This window comes from Capra hircus, chromosome 11 (genome assembly GCF_001704415.2).
Source record: "Capra hircus breed San Clemente chromosome 11, ASM170441v1, whole genome shotgun sequence".
NCBI lineage: Eukaryota > Metazoa > Chordata > Mammalia > Artiodactyla > Bovidae > Capra > Capra hircus.
Window position 1 is genome coordinate 41,218,963 of NC_030818.1, and position 9,171 is coordinate 41,228,133.

Below are 9,171 nucleotides of genomic sequence, written 5' to 3' on the forward strand. Positions count from 1 at the left end.
ACTGAGTACTTAGCATGTTTTTTTTTTTAATTTAAGTTTTATAAAAGTTAAGTCGGGACGTATGGATGAATAGGAATTTTCCAAAGAGACTGGGGAGCTGTGGCTATTCCAAGAGGGAATGGTGTGACAAAAGGTACAGAGACATAAAATACTATGGTGTGCTTCAAGGAGTTAGAATCAGGTTTGTATTATGAAAGCATAAAGGGCAGTGCAGAAATAGAGAAATTGTGGTTCTGGGGGAATGAAAGATGGTAGTGACTGGCGATGGGGTTGTAAGGATAGAACTCCATTGACATTCTGGAGGGCCTAGGACAAAAGAACATGGAACTTTTCCTAAAGGCATCAGCAGCAGAGTGAAGAAGAAATAAGTCCAGGTTGAAATTCCATGTTCCAAAAAATTTTGAAAAGTAGAGCTATTATCCTATTTCTTTTAAGTCAAAAGCAAGTTCAGATAAAAAGATGAAGGACTTTAGCCAAAATCATACAGTTTGTAAATGGCAAAGCTGGGCTTTGAACTCACATCTTTGTGGCTCAGAAATCTACATTTATTTATAACCACTAGGTGTTATGCTTGAAATAGCTCATTTCCATATATTGGAAGGAAAATGAATAGAAATAAGGAGAGCAGAAAGTGTTCAGCAGCTTCAGACCTGCTCATCCAACATCCTGTTGTGAAAATGCATTGTTTTCTTCATATAGATGTTTATTAGAATTTCTAATATTACACTTGTCATGACGAATTTTTAAAATGTCAATCAAGAAGCATGATGTTAAACCAAGAGAGGCATGTGGGGGTGGGATGAATTGGCAGATTGAGATTGATCTATATATACATACACACACTATTGATACTATTAATATGTGTAAAATATTGAGTTAGCCAAAAAGTTCACTCAGATTTTTCCAAAAAATATAAGGAAAAACACAAACAAACATTTTGGGCAACCAAAGATAACTAATGAGAACCTACTATATAGCTCAGGGAACTCAGTGCCCTCTGGAGACCTAAATGGGAAGGAAATCCAAAAAAGAGGGGATATATATCTATACCTGTATCTATATCTATGTGTCTGTGTGTATGTGTGTAGCTGATTCACTTTACAGTAGAAACTTACCCAACACTGTAAAACAACTATACTCCAATAAAAATTGATTGAAAAAAAGAAACATGATGTTTAAAGATGGGGTCAACACAACAGCATGAAGAAAAAGATCAAGTCGAGGTGGAGCTTCTCCCACTGCTGTCGCTCGGCAGGTCACGACTACTTAAAATTTGAAAGCAGAGTTGCCAAGAATCGCTGCAAAGAATACATGGACAGTGACACACAGTGAGGACAGAGATCTGACTGGAAGTCCCCTTCCCTAGACCCAGCAGTGAGCTGTTTCCATTTGGAGTAAGGCTTCATTTTACTATCTATACAGAAAAGGCCATATACATTAGCAGAAACCACCCTCAGAAAAGAAGGAAGCATCAATAAATTGGCAGTTCCTATTAAAAGTTTTATCTAATCTCCACAGTTTACATTATGGAGTACCACCAAATACATAAATGGTAGCATTTAACTTCAGAGTTAATGGGCTTTCAACCTCTGCTCCAAATTGTGAACCCTCCCATGCATTTGCTATTCTTAATTGACACTAGAGATTTTGGTTTGGTTTGTGTTTTGTCCTAACCTTTATAGAAAGAGCTGTGTATAGGAGTCAAATAATTCACTTTTCTACTCACTAGTTGGCTGAACTTTGCCATGTTGGTTACTTTCTCAGAAGTCTCCTTTACTCAGCTTCAAATTGGGCATAACAATGCTACAAAGGTGTTTCATGGGAAGGGCCTGGCTGGAAATAAGAGCTAAAAGTGGACAGGATTATTTTATTATCTGTATCTTACATAGTATCAGAGTCAAGATCATAGCACAGGTGCATCTTCATCCAACCTGGCAGGGAACTGCTGTCACTGCAGAGCCCCCAAGTGACAGATTTACTCCAAGGACAGATTATGGGTTGTGGACTCAAAATGGAGACATTGTGAGAGCCATACAAGGACCAGCCTTCCGGGTGGTCCAACGCCATACCACCTCTATACTATTTTTGTTCTGTAGCCTTTCTTTGAACCTTTCTTTGGTTGAAATCCAATTTAACATGACACTTTTTAGTTAATATAGATGTGGTACACATAAAGTTACACATTAATATTAAATATAATATATATTTAGGTTATATATTAATGTAAGTAAATTGTCTCCTTCAAGTCTTTGCCTAAATGAGCTTTCTGAGTAGTCTCCCACGTCTACCCAAAATAAAATCCAACCTTCTTCACAGCACCCCTTCTCTTCTGCTTTATTTTCTTGGCAATTTTTACCTTCTAATATACAATTTAATTTTTATTTTGTTGATGTTTTGTTTTTCTCCTCTGAACAAAATACATGCCCCATAGGAGCAAAGATTTTGATTTTTTAAAAAAAATCTTAATAGTCTTTTTTCCCAGTGTGTGGTATTTCATAGGAAGTCAGTATTGAAAAACATTACCATGTTGCTTTTCTCCCTGAATTTCTAGGACTTGAGTTTACTTTAACATAAATTCATTCATTAAATGGTTTTTATTTTCATAGTTGAGATAAAATTCCAGACCTAGAAGCTCTCATTAGCATACTCAAATATTTCACATGGCCCATCATTTATGAAAACCAAAATAATTTCCCAGTTGTCCAAGGTGATATATTTTTCTCTGGGATAAGAGGCCTGAAGGTTGCCTTTGTCTATTTCATGAAAAGCAGTAAAATTTAGAAGTGTCTCTTCAGCACATGATCTTTGTTTCCACAGTATTATTAGAGACTTCTAAGACTGTAATGCCAGTCAGAGATATTGCCTGCTGCTGCTGCTGCTAAGTCGCTTCAGTCATGTCCAACCCTGTGCGACCCCATAGTCAGCAGCCCACCAGGCTCCCCCGTCCCTGGGATTCTCCAAGCAAGAATACTGGAGTTGGGGTGCCATTTCCTTCTCTAGTGCATGAAAGTGGAAAGTGAAAGTGAAGTTGCTCAGTCATGTCTGACTCTTAGCGACCCCATAGACTGCAGCCTACCAGGCTCCTCCATCCATGGGATTTTCCAGGCAAGAGTACTGGAGTGGGGTGCCATTGCCTTCTCTGGAGATATTGCCTAATAGATAGCAATTAAAGACTTTAGTCTTGACACAGGCAATGCAGTGAAATTGCTCTGAAAGGGTAAAGAAAAAAGAAAGTCCATCTGCTCCATTTCTCTCAGTGTGAAAATACTTGTTTATAAATTGTCAACTCCATATATGTGTGTGTATGTTGCTTTTGAAATAATGGTTATTTCAAGCAAGTAAAAAACTTTGCTTGTGTCACCTATACATAACATTAGCATGAAAATAATGAGACTGTTTTCTGGTGACTTGATTGATCCATTGAATTTTTAAATGCCAGTTAAGTGACTAAGGCAGATGAGGTGACAAAAAAATTTTTTTTATCTCTTTTTAAGTGCTATAATGGAAACATAAATAAATTACAGTATGTTTGTATAAAGGAATCATTTAATAAGATAACATAGATTTGTGTGGGTTGAGAGGGAGGAAGGGTAGCGTTCTCATAGAGAAGGATAAAATGGTACATAATTCAAGATCACAGGCAGCTTAATCACATAAATATAAATAGAGACAACCCATTTTATTTGTTGGCTTTTGCTCTTATATTTTTATCCTGGAACTTTATTTTGCTTAACTAGCAGAGATTTTTCTTTCCCTCTCCTTGAGTAATTATTTTTTTTATCCCTGAGTATGGGGAGAGGGAAGAGGCTTAAAATCACAGTAAGAAAATAGGAGGAAGGACTAAGCCATCTTTGTCTGTAGGTTATAACCTGCATTTATTATTTTTAAGGGGTTAAGACACAGCTGCCATGGTCTGCAGAAAAAGGGGATCATACTGGCTGGTTCTCTGGTTCTTCTGTTCAGAAGCATTTCAGCCTAAGCATAGTGAACTTCCTAGAATACCACTCTCATCAGCTGATGGAAGCTGAGCTTGTGTTGTAAGCAGTGCATATTATTGTATACAATTTACTGCAAAGGGAAGTGATATGAATAGAGAATGGATACAGTAGCTTACTGCGTGCTAGCAGGTCTTTTCTGGGCTCCTAAATGTTAACTGGATAGTAATGTAAGTTATTACACTCATTAAATTAGGCCACAAACAAGTCAACAGTGATTCAGCAAAATGGCTTTGTTTGTATAGTGCAAGGAAGTCTGATAGATATCCAGTCACACATTTATGGCTAAATGGATGAAGATTTTAACATTACAGCCTAATAAAAACCCCATACTGTGTGATTAAATAAGAGGGAAAGCAGTAAAAAAGAGAACGCATAATGACGGTAACATGTAGGTCAGTTACAATTTAATTGTCATTGCACTTCATTGCTAACATATCAATTCTCTGCTGCTTAGCTGAGCAGAAAACAACAACTTAACATGTACACTGGGCCCACTGACGAGTCATCAAACCCCCACTTCCATCACCTGCTTTTGACTACTTCCTTAACAACCACATGAAGTCTTCCTGCTTTAATAGGATAATCTCACTGAAAGCTCCTGCTGATTATTTCTTCCCATGCTCAATGCATCAATGATCAGTAAATTTACTTCACACTCTACATAGATGCTAAAATTAGATTGTTTGCATTACAACTTTCAATACTGCTGCAACAAGAAACACCTGCCTGCAGATTTATATTGTTTTTTTAATGGTTTAAAATAAAGATAGCCTCACCATGGCGATACCTTGATGTACTATATCGGAGGCGCACAATGGCTGATCATTTTTCTTACTTATCCAATTTGTACTGTATTTCTTGCCATATAAGGTGTAGCTTCATTATCATTAATTGCAGCTTTAGAAAAACCGAGGAAGTATTTATTCTTGCCAACTTTGCTGCAATTTTACTTATTCAGTGCAACTAAGCGGGGGGGGGGGTGGGAAGTAAAAAAGCACTGTATATTTAACTTTTTTCTCTCTGAATCTGGATAATTCACAGAGTTCTCAAAGGGGCTTTGGCACCATTTTAAAATGTTAGCTCTAAAGAATTGTCTGTCTAGCACACTTAGGCTGATCTATAGTAAAGACTTAACCGAGTACATAACCAAACTATTAATTCAGGTGCCTAAGGTGACATTTTTTTATCCAGCTTAGCGCAGTATATTCCATATAGAATAGAGCACAGCTCCTCATAGAAAAAATGATCCAGAAAAAGCTAGGTAACTTTATTAGGGTGATTAGCAGCATCAACAATTTTTCTTCTCATTCGAAATCTCATTTTAATTTGGATTTCTGGGAATCAGGCCCACAGATTCCAAATGTCTCCAATACGCTCTCTATGGGTAGATTTTATTCCTTTTGCACCTCTTTGTACATAGCTAGATAGAATTATGTGGCATCTAAGGGCAAGAATAAGGACCTGGATTTCAAGATCATGGACAAGCAAAGCAAAAAACCCAGAAACAGGTTCTACCCCTGGATTGATGTCCAAGGGAGCCACTAAGCAGTGAAAGTTATCTGGTGTGCCTTGGAGATTTGGATGGCCTTGCAGTTACTTCCAAGACTGGCAGCTCATGAATCCCTGAATTCTTACTGAAGGATCAAAGATGGATGGGTTACTAATCCAAGGCTGTCATGATTAAGAAAATATTCATAAGAGCCACCTTCCTGTATTCATTTCTTTTTTCTTTATCGACTATGGAATGGGAAGTCCTTTGAGTTCAACAAGGGAGAAAACCAAAATAATACAGTACTTTTCATTTCCATGGTGCTTTATATAATGATTATGCAAAGTGTTTAATGAATGAGTAACTCTTCTTGACATTTTGTAGATAAGACATGTAAGAGATTTGGACAAAAATAACAATATGAATCAAAATTTATCTGTGGTATTCCAAACACCTGATTTTCTGCATGTGCCCTAGTCTACTCAAATGCACCGGGAAAGTGACTGTCTTCTCTTGACATTACTCTTTGACATGTGTTCTGATCATCAGTATGGGTCAGATTGGTTCCTCCAGCTTGGGCAGCTTTCTTACCATCATGGATAATGGTCTAGTGGGATTGATGACACTTATTGCCATCTAAGAAATGAATGCTGCTGATATGCAGAGACTCTTTGACTAGGTGGTACACCTTGCAGACACTCAAGCATTTGAGGCTAAGGAAGACCTATCATCTCTGAATTATCTGATCAGCCTTTTTATTTTTAACTGTTCTGTTAAGTGTTCATGTACATTTCTCTGTGTCCCTTTTAGAAATAAATTGTCCCTGTTAGAAATAAGTAAAAGACTCATTTTCACAAGTAACATATTATCAAAGGGGGATAAATGTATTGATTTTGCCATAAAAATGAGCTCTGTAGATTTACAAGTGCCTGGCTAGCTAAATATAGAACTGTGATAAATTCAAGTTCACAACAATGGATTTAACCACATTATTATCCAAATAATCCACTTAACCATGTTTTAACCTCTCTGAAAATAGCTGGAAGAAGGATTGGAGGAGAGAGTGTTTTCAGGTGTTTTCAGATGATATTTTTGAATCATATCTCCCGCTTGTCTAATTTTTAAACCTTGACCAGAAATGCCATGCTCATTTTATCTTTGAATCAAAGGGAACTTGGCAGATTTCCTAATGACAAACTCCATTCAGTGACTCGAAGCAATGATTCATCACCCAGCATATAAATATCTCGATCCTTGGTGCTAGCTGCTTCACATGTGAAAGCCAGTTGGTGTTCTCTGGGGCCATTTTAGATTTGCTTCTCTCAAAGCAGTAGGAGACCAGGACCTAGGCATGGGATGAGGGAGGTGAAGTTCCATTACACACTGCGTGTGTCTATGTGTGTGTGGGGGAGGGGGGTGGTGGGTGTGCGTTAGCAAATGCATGAGGCTGATGTAATGCTTGATTTGGCAGGATGGACTACCACTTTCTCCAACAGCTGCCTTTTATAAGCTTATCTGAAACCTTGACACAATTTTTGGAAGCTCATTAGACTTAAGAGTGATTGCAAATGAAAGAGGATTCACGGTTACTCACTGACATTCATGCCTGCTTTTTAAATCTTATGCTGTGTTGTTGCGGACCTTGATTTCACACTCAGATGCTTAACCCCGCATTAATATGTGTCTTCTTTCCCAAGATGAACACAGTTGCCTTTGCTATCTGGCATTATCGTTCCCCGCCAACAAAATGGATTGCAGGAAATTCAGTGGTGAGTGGGGGCGGGGACACAGCAATGATGTCTCAAAATTTTAACCATGATTTGTCCATTTATTCTTGAATACAATACATATATTTTTGAGAGCCTACTGTGGCAGCCCAGTACCAGGCTCTGTGCCGATTCTTCTTGTGAGTTAGGCTCTTAAATAAAATGGCAGGTGTTTTCATCTCCTAGGGTCATACCAGAAGTCTATTTCTTTTTATCTCTCCTTATTAAATTATGTTTACCTGAATACATCAGGTTCATTTCACCTAGGCAGGATGTCCCATTAAGCATGACAAGTAGAAGGTTGCAAGATTAATGCCCTTCTTGAGCTTGAATTAGTGTGTCAGCATCTTTCCAGATCTGGGACCAGAGTCTATAGGAAGTATTCCATAATGGACCTTAGCCTCTAACTGAACTGCTCTAATATTATTCCTATAACAAGACTCCTTTTAAAGAGTCTCATTATTGGCTTCATTAGATATGTTACTTGCATCAGTGGCTGTAGTTATGTGTATAATATAGGAGAGGTTAACATAGCATATTTTTTATGTTTTCTATGGCATACAGCTTTAAGTAGCCAAAAGGTTTATGGCGATGTAATTGGTAGTTAGTGTGAAATTTGTAAGACAAATAGACAATATCTAGGGTAACCCCTCTAATCCTCTTCTTTCAGGTTTTTACAGCCACCAAAGGGCCTCATTAAAACAGCAGTCAGCACCTAGTGAAAAGATACAGTGCTTAGAGTGCCCAAAAGTGACAGAAAATCTGCATTTTGTAAATCTGACACCTTTGATCGATTATACAGTGTGAAGCCATTTCTTCTAAGCGTTATGATAATACTTCAGGTTCTCTTCTGAATCCAGCTTTGCTATATGTTCACTAGGTATAACAATGTGAAAAAGAGTCAACTGAATAAAATGAAGCTTAGGAAGTAAAGAGGAACCTTTTTCTATGGCACAAAGCTCTTTGCAAGCAAAAGGGCTGGAAAGCACCATTAGCATTTCCAAGGACCATATAATCTTGGGGTACCACTCCTATAAAAATGAGGATACTGCTTATGAATATACCAGTGTTTGTGTAGATGGAGGTAAAACAACCTGCAGGCTTCCGGGAAGGAAGGAATCATTTTATTTGCTCCATGGAAAAAAGTATTGGTTTTTTTCATCTATTTTTAGATTAATGTTTTACAATTATACCCAGGCTAAGGCAATTAATGAAAACCTTACTCTTCATTTTACAAAGTGAAAGTGGAAGTCGCTCAGTAGATTCCAACTCTTTGCAACCCCATGGAGTATACAGTCCATGGAATTCTTCAGGCCAGAATACTGGACTGGGTAGCCTTTCCCTTCTCCAGGGGATCTTCCCAACCCATGAATCGAACCGGGGTCTCCTGCATTGCAGGGGGATTCTTTACCAACTGAGCTATTAAGATACCTTTGAAATTTGAGACTTCAGAATGAGGGGGTCAAGTGAAATGATACAAATTTTGGCAAAACTTATAATGTAGTTCTAGGTGGCTGTCATGTAGAGCAGGCCTTATGAAAATGACACTGAGTTTCAGAAGCATTATTGCAGATATCCTAAACAAAGATTGTCTCCTTCCAAGCCCTCCACACCTTCTCCCATGCCAGCAGAGGTGTTTGGGTTAGTCTCTTTTACTCAGACTCTAGACCCCAATGCCCTAATCAGTTAGATTCGTTTGGATAACTGACAGCAAAGATAGAAACTAAAATTAGAGGATCGGTAGAAGAAATAGTCTTTAAAATTCTGTTAAATGTAAATTTACATTTTCATCATTGCCAGAAGGGAGGAAGGTGTGGAACAGTACTTAAGTGTGATTATTCTCTATTTTTGAGAATAGAATATTTTGAGGAAGATTTGAGACTGTTTACCAAGTATGAAAGGACCAAAATGGAAGGGT